Source organism: Dipodomys merriami, unplaced genomic scaffold (genome assembly GCF_024711535.1).
Source record: "Dipodomys merriami isolate MVZ:Mamm:240054 unplaced genomic scaffold, mDipMer1.0.p SCAF_1, whole genome shotgun sequence".
NCBI lineage: Eukaryota > Metazoa > Chordata > Mammalia > Rodentia > Heteromyidae > Dipodomys > Dipodomys merriami.
The window spans coordinates 93,427,758-93,436,273 of record NW_027202270.1 but is presented as its reverse complement, the minus strand read 5'-3'; the positions used below and the strand labels follow the sequence as shown (position 1 = coordinate 93,436,273).

General features: G+C 37.0%; 1 pseudogene; it reads left to right on the top strand.

Moving 5' to 3' along the window:
- Positions 1-6,475: 6,475 nt before the first annotated feature.
- LOC138823018 (small ribosomal subunit protein eS6-like) lies at positions 6,476-8,265 on the top strand (annotated as a pseudogene).
- Positions 8,266-8,516: the final 251 nt, after the last annotated feature.

Sequence of the window (8,516 nt, the reverse complement as noted above, 5' to 3'; positions counted from 1 at the left end):
AGATTAACTCCATAAACTCAGTCCAAATTAACTGAGATTCTCTGAGATGCTATTCAAAAACATAAGAGACTTAGGAAAGAAAAGAAGGAGAACTGAGACCTTAGAGGCTAACCTCTTCTGGGAACTCACAAAAACCTGTTTAAAGCTAAAGCATTCATCAGAGATGCCTGGGGGATTCTTCTAATAAAGAAGGAGTTGAAGATTGTGTATGTTTATCAAGTACATTATGTGGTAATCTTCCAAGCTGGAATTTCTGTTTGTACTGTTCTTTGAAGTAGTCTCATGAGGTGAAACATTTGTCCTTATAACAATGCTTGGATTCCTTTGCTAACATTCTTGTAAAAATTGTAACCTTTCTACATGAAAATAATTCATTGTAAATATTTTAAAATAATTCAAACTAGCAAAAATTGTGCCATCAATTTATTCAACAGTGACATAGGTTGCATCTTTTCCAATTCTAGCATCACTTTTTTTCTTTTTTTTGCCAGACCTGGGACTTGAACTCAGGGCCTGGGCACTGTCCCTGAGCTTTTCTTTTATGCTCAAGGCTAGCACTCTACCACTTGAGCCACAGTGCTACTTCTAGCTTGTTCTGTTTATGTGGTACTGAGGGGTTGAACCCAGGGCTTCATGCACTCTACCACTAAGCCATATTTCCAGCTCCTCTTTTCCAATTCTGTCTTGAACACTGGTATTATACATACTACTTCATAACTTGCTTTCTTTATAATGAGAACTTTTGCAAGTCACTAAGCATTTTGATATCATATCTATGTTATATATTATAATCAGAATTGATATAAAAATTAAATTCACTAATCCTATTTCAAAAATTTTAAATTATTTCCAACTAATCTGTCATAGAAACACTGTAAAGCAAACTTATTTATCTTGGTCCATGTCGGATTTTTTTTAGAATAGCCACAGCACCTTAAATGTCAGACAAAAAGAAAATATTCAGTTTTGATATATTTGAAATGAAATATTAAATGTTCTTCTACAAGTTCATAATTTCCACTTAAACTTTATACAGTTGTATTTATTGAACATCTAGTTCTGATGCCTTTGTCAACACTGCATATTGCATGAAAAACCTTGCTAAGCTGGAGATATGACTGTAATTGCAGAGGACCAGCAATGAGCAAACAAGACAAGCAAGAGCATGAGAGGCCCTGAGTTCAAATCCCAGAATTAGCAAAAAAAAATCTTGCTCATATTGTTTTAATGGATTTCTAGCAGTTGTTCTCAACATTGGCTCCTCTAAAAGATGTTTGAGGTTTTTTTTTTGTTAACATCAATGTCGTGGGCACCATCCAGGACAATAGTCCAAAAACTCAGGAAGTAGGCCCTACACATCTACTTAAAACAACAATTAAAAAAAATCTACAAATGTAAAAGAAAACATGCTGATATAAAATGTTCTAAATTTCAAAGTTGGGTAGAGAATTTTCTTTGGACAAGTCCACTTTGCTCATGAATGAAAAGCATCTACTAAACCTGTCCTCTCTCCCCCCCCCAACTCTGTGTGTGTGTGTGTGTGTGTGTGTGTGTGTGTGTGTGTGTGTGTGTGTGTGTGTGTGTGTGTGTGTGTGTGTGTGTGTGTGTACTACAGTTTGAACTCAGAACCTGGGCATCATCGTCCCTTAGCTTTTTCAGTAGAGGTTGGTGCTATGCCACTTGAGACACAGCTCCACTTTCAATTTTTTTTTTACTGGTTAATTAAAGATAAGATTCTTATGCACTTTCTGTCTAGGCTGGCAGAGCCTAGTCAGAGCTCAGTCTCCTGAGTAGCTAGGATTATAAGCCTGAGCTAGTAGGAGATAGCTCTCACATCATTTCTTCAGGGCTACTTCCTCACACCCTAATTATGCCTTACCTCTTTGTCATTCTCTCCATACATCAGATAACTCTTTGGGGATGCTTGTTACAGCTGTGGTTTCTTTACTGAGGTTCTGCTGTTAATCGTATCAGCTAGAGAAGGTTTGAGACTGGTGAGATGTGATGTTGGGTTAGAGTTTGAAAGAGGAAGAAGGTATAGCAAGGGCATACCAACCAGTCAGTAAGCTTATAGGGTTTATGGAAACATTTGAAAATATGCTGAAATCAATTGAAAATATGCTAAAACTTCTTCCCTAGAAGTTAATCTGCCCTTACATTAAAGTACTGTGTGTAATTCCCTGGGGTTCGCAGAACTCTAAACACATGCATGACTTCCTGACCACATTGAGGTAGAACACATTCAGTTCTTTTGGGAGCAGTCAGTCAGCACAATGATATGAGCTCAGAAACTACCATAGTGAGTCATCACTGCCAGTAAATGGTAGAAATGCCAGAATGCCAACTACTTCTATATGCAAATTGATGGACTCATGTACGATCTGTCTTTACCACCATAAAGTGAGGTAGGTAAGGGCCAAGGGGAAGTAGGGAAAGGACAAGTAGGGCCATAAATTGTACCCAGTTATGTAGCCAACAAAGTAGCAGTTCTTTCATTAATTTCATGCAAGTAACACCCAGCACCTCTCCCAATGCAAAATTCCAAGGTGAGGGTGAAATTCTTTCCTTGTAGCTCTATATACTCAGTCAAGATGGTTAACTTTACTCAGCTCCTGACAATCTGGCATTTGTTCTGTCTCCCCTCCCCTCCCCTGCATATATCCCTCTCAGAGCATATATGCCTCAGGGTTAGAAATTTATCCTTTGGAAAAATGCCATTTGTTGTATCATTCTGTAATGCTGCATTTAAAGGCCATCACACCTTAGCTGGCTACATTATTTCTAGACAGCATCATTACTGCTCAAGATATAATGGAGGTGGGGGGTATGGTTAGAGCTCCGAAGCCAGCTTCTACCAACATCAACATCACCTCAACTCTGCAGAACAGCTGCTCCTATATTCTGTTTTCCTTAGCACCCGGGAGATATTTAGAGTTCTACTAGGGAATTCAGTAGACTTTTTTTCGTCCAAGTCAAAACACTTTTACAATGACATTCTGAAGTTTCTTGGTAGTGATCTAAGAAGAGACCAAATTGCACTTAGGATAATAGTCATATTTCACCAACCGCTGTATCCACTCTACACTATCCAAAAACATTGAATTGGACATTTTATTCCTTTGAAGAAACAAAGGTTATACATTTTTTAGCATCCCATAGCTAGAGGTTTACAGTTGCCCCATACAGAAAAAGCTCTGACATGTTTTTCCACTCTGACTCCCAATGGTGCAGAGACCTGCTCAGAACCAATTTGCCCTTGATAACAACATTTATTCCCCACACTCCTTCTCCTTCAGTCATCCTTCCTTACTCAATCATTACTGGTTTTTAAGACAAAGTTAACAAATCTTCTGAGACTTAGGTTGAAGAAGGCTGTCAGTTACACATCTACAGAAGGATATTTCTGTGGTGTTATGTTTTCTGTATTATTTCATCACTCCACTAATTTCCCCAACCACAAAGTAAAAGAAGAGAACTTCACCTTCAGGGATTCCTATTCCTTAATATAAGAATTATAGTAGGTATGTTGGCTTTGGAATGAAAAGCCTCTAAACATGAGTTTGAAGTCAGCTAACTAACATTTGTTCAAATTTGTTGCCTAATTTATATGGCTGCTATTCTTCTAACAATCCTTCCCATTAATCTTTAGTCCTTAAAAATGCCATCATTTAAAATGCTGCAGTATGGAGTTAAATTTGGGGAAAATGGCCAGTAAAAGGAAAGCTTTAATTGGAAAGAAAAAAAAACTATGATGCAATGGGGGAAGGGCATGTGGTTTCCACAGAAAATGTAAAACAAAACAAAACATATAATGAGGTCTTTACAAACATTATGTCAGTGAGATATAGTCAGACATATCAGCCTGAATTATAATAGCAATTCTGACATGGAGCACTTTCTGTGTCCCCCTATACCTTTTATGAGCATAATTTTATTTCAGTCCCCAAAAACCTTCAAAGATAATTTTTTTCTTTTTCCTTATTTTGTTTTTAATAAGTTTTTTATTGTGAAAATACTGTACAGAGGGGTTAGTTACATGAGCAAGGTAATGAGTACATTTCTTATCAAGCATTGTTGCCTTCTCCTTTGTTTTTCCCCTACCATCCCTTCCCTCCCACCTCCACAAGTACACTCCCCTCACCCCCACCTAAATTGTAAAGTTCATTTTTCAACATAGTGTCTTGTACATCTCATTGTTACAATGGGTCAACCTGTATCCCTATTTAAACATTTTGTTTTTTCCCTTCCCCTCCCCAAATAATAACGACATCAAATAGAGTGAAAACAAGGGTTATACGGTGGGTGAGGAACATACAAAGCAACAAAAAATCACATGGTACCTTATAAATATGCTAGAAACAATAGCAAGAAATAAAAAAAAAAACCACTTGTGTCAAATTATAGAAGAAAAAGAGGCATAAAGAAATTAAGAATTCAAGTCCCACGACCAACAATAAAAAAAGAAAAGAAATTAAGTAATTTTCCCAAAGTCATTCAGTTAGAAAATAGCTCCTCAGGGATTCAAACCAAGTTTTCACTGTCTCCAAAACCCATGCTGGGAGTCACTATGTTAACCTGCTTCCTAAGCCAAATAAACATCACTATTAATTTTAAAATTCATGGATATATAGAGGAACTTAGAGTTATATTCTGCTTATGTTCTGTTTATGTCATATGAAACCCTCAAACCCATGTGCTTGAAATTTGGAAAACTATAGAATTCTTTAATTCACTGGATCAACAAATAATATTTATAAAGAACATTTCTGTTTGTTGGCTGGTTGGTTGGTTTTGCCAAGAAAACAATTTAAGATTTAAGAAATGTATTCATTATCTTGCCCATGTAATTGTAACCCCTCTGTATGGTATTTTCACAATTAAAAAAAAAGATTTAAGAGTGCAAAAGTTAGAAAATATCTCACCTCTCTTAGAGCTCACATTCTAAAAGAGGCAATAGGCAATAAACAAGCTATAAAAATAAAAGGTAAGGTCATAAGTAAAACCAAAGATAAAGTATTTGACACTTGTGAATTTGCTTAATTATAGCAACTTTCAAATACTGTGGTGTAATTGTGCTCCAGTCTGAACTTCTACCTCCCATTCATGGCAATTCCTCAGCTCAGAGACTGGAAACTTGGATGCCCCCTTGACATTTTTCTTTCTTTCTACATCACATCTGCAGTCCCCTCTCCACTGGCAAATCTGTTGGTCGTCCTTTGAGTTATTTTCATAACATAGTTCATTCCCTCATCATTTCCTCTGCCACTAGCATGGACAGAGCCAGAGTCATTTCAATGGTCCATTACTAGTTCATGGCTCCTAGTCTTGCTCCACTACTCAACAGCAGCTTGAATGATCTACTAAAACACAGGGACAGGTACTTCCTGCCTACTTCTGGTCTGTTTTTATCATCTCCTCTTCAGCCTTAGCTTTAATATCACTTTCTTCCTGAGATCTAACTTGGCTCATTTTTATCCCACTGTATTTAACACTGAAATAATTCTGAAATATTTCACAGTATATGTATTTATTATTACATTTTGGGGGAGTTAGTCTGTCTCCCTCCAAAGAATTTAAGCTTAACAAAGGACAGTATATTTGTCTATTTTCTTCACTGATGTACCTCCAAGGCCAAGCCTAATTCATGACAGTTACTCCATGTTTTACAAAGCAAATGACTATTTTGGAAACACTTCCCTCTCATTACATGAAACACAGCTGAAGAAAAACTGAGTGAAATAAATATACATAGATACTAAAGTATACCCAGGAAAAGAATTGGAAATTACAGGAAAAAAAGAGGAAGAGATCCATGGGAAACAATGAACGGTTGCTACATGAATATAATTGGGATTCCAGAAACACAGGTAGCAGAGAATAAGAAGAGATAAATATACTATTTGAGGAGACAATATTCTAGAATTTTTTGAAAATGAGAAAAAAAATCAAGCCATAGACTCAAACTCTACCATAAAATTTAAGCTCTATAATAAAAAAAAAAAAAACCCTACACTTAAGCACATTATGGTGAGGGAAAACCACAATGAAAAACAAAAACTTCAATCATTCTACATTGAAAGAAAACTTTCTACATAATTGAGTGCTTCCTACTCAAATTTTCAACTCTTTATTATGCCTCTGCATTTTCAAAAATCCACCTGAAGGTTTTTAAGGTAAATAAAACCTTAGGCTTCCTCGCTGGATAAAACAAGATTCCCAAAATATCAGGGACTTTTTGAGTGGCATTACTTATATTATTAATACAAAAAGGAGGTAAGCATTTTTAGGTGAATAAATGTCATTCATTTATAAAGGATTTTCTGGCCAATACACGATAGTTATATTCCATAAGTCCTGTTAATAGTCTTCTTTGGACCTATGAGAATGTTAGGACTAATGTAGCCTAGGTTTCATGATTAAATTACTCTGAACCAGCTCTTTTTTGTGGCACCCCTAAGCAAGCAGCTACATCAAGATGAAGCTGAATATCTCTTTCCCTAAGGAGATTCTGGACTTCCAGAAACTCATTATTGAAGTGGACAACTGATGCAAACTTTATACTTTCTATGAGAAGCGTATTGCCACAGAAGTTGTCACTGAAACTCTGGGTGAAGAGTCGAAGTGTAGGGTGGTCCAAATCAGTGGTGGTAATGACAAGGTTTTCCCATAAAGTAGGGTGTCTTGATCCATGGCTGACTTCACTTGTTACTGAGCAAAGGACATTCCTGTTACAAATCAAGGAGAGCTGGGGAGAGAAAGCACAAATCTGTTCAGGGTTGCACTGTGGATGCCAATGTAAGTGGTCTCAAAACGGATATTGTTTTTTAAAAAGAAAAGAAGAGAAGGAGGGAGGGAGAGAGGGAAAGAAAGAGAGAGAAACAGAAAGGAAGGAAGGAAGGAAGGAAGGAAGGAAGGAAGGAAGGAAGGAAGGAAGGAAGGAAGGAAGGAAGGAAGGAAGGGAGGAAGGAAGGAAGAAGGGAAGAAGGAAGGAAGGAAGGGAGGGAGGAAGGGAGGGAGGAAGGAAGGGAAGGAGGTAGTAAGGGAGGGAGGGAGGGAGGAGGAGGAGGAGGAGGAGGAGGAGGAGGAGGAGGAGGAGGAGGAGGAGGAGGAGGAGGAGGAGGAGGAGGAGGAAAAGATATTCCTAGACTGACAGATACTATTATGCCACACTGTCTGGGACTCAAATGAGCTAGTAGAATCCACAAACTTTTCAATCTCTAAAAAAGATGATGTCTGTTAATATGTTGTGAAAAAACCCTTGAATAAAGAGGTAAAAAAACTGAGGTCCAAAACACCCAAGATCCAGAGTCTTGTTAATCCATGTATTCAACAACACAAATGTCATCATATTGCTCTGAAGAAACAACATACTAAGAAAAACAAGGAGGTAACTGCAGAATATGCTAAGATTTTGGCCAAGAGAGTAAAGAAAGACTCCCCCCACCCCCACCTTGCAAAAAAGGCTTCCTCTCTGAGTTCTGAGTCCAGTTAAAAATAAGACTCTTTAAGAGTAATAAATAATTGATTAGATCTTTAAAAAATTACTCATGAGCTACACAATAGGGACACGTGTAGTCATTCAATAGCCAAGTTCTCTTTCTTCAATATCAATGAAAAGTGAAGACCACACTTGGAGGAAAAATTCCACATAGCTCGGACTACTACACAGATTCTAATCTTGTTCCTCTACTACCAAATAAAATTGTTTTGTGTCTCTAGCAGCTAATATGGAAGGGAAAAAGATGTTTTTATTCAGATGCTTAAGAAAAATGGACATATTATTATGTTTAATCATCATTAGTTATTTTTTAGAAATGAATGTGAGTCTCTCTGCTATATAACTGAACTATATTTTATAGGATAGTCAAATTTAGTGTCTACAAATACTTTAGCTTGGTGATTTGACCATAAGACACTAATACAAACATTTTTAGACACACACACCCAGAGAGACAATGTGTGAAAGAAGTTGATAATCTAAATCTTGAAAAAAAAAATTCAAATTGCTGACTCTGGGAGTTATATTATCTTATAAATTCTCTAGTGAAAGTGGTTATACTCTACAATGCCTGTCACCCTTTTCTTGTAGATTAGAAACAACATGGCGTCAAGAATGCCACTGTCATTTGATAGTTGTCATAAGTCATTCTGAAGGCTTTCATCTGGCTCTGGGAAAGCCATCTTGAAATGGAACTAAAGAGAATGTTCCGGATTTAATGACAAAATTGTTTTGTGCTTTAGAAAGAGAATTACGGAAACCTGTAAAAAATTTTCTCCAAATGACAAGACTGTCATCTTAGTCAATTCAATGTGGAATTGTATTAGAGAGCAAGACCGAATGCAGAATAAAGGAGAGTAGAAAAGTTATCCAAGGTCATTTTAGAGTCAAGGCAGAGAAGGGATATGGATCACAGTCTGGTGGGGAGGGGAGGTACTCAAATAGAAATTTGTGTTCATGTGGAGATAATGGTCATGAGATAGCCAAGCCAGGTCTAAAATACCTGAGCTAAGTCTAT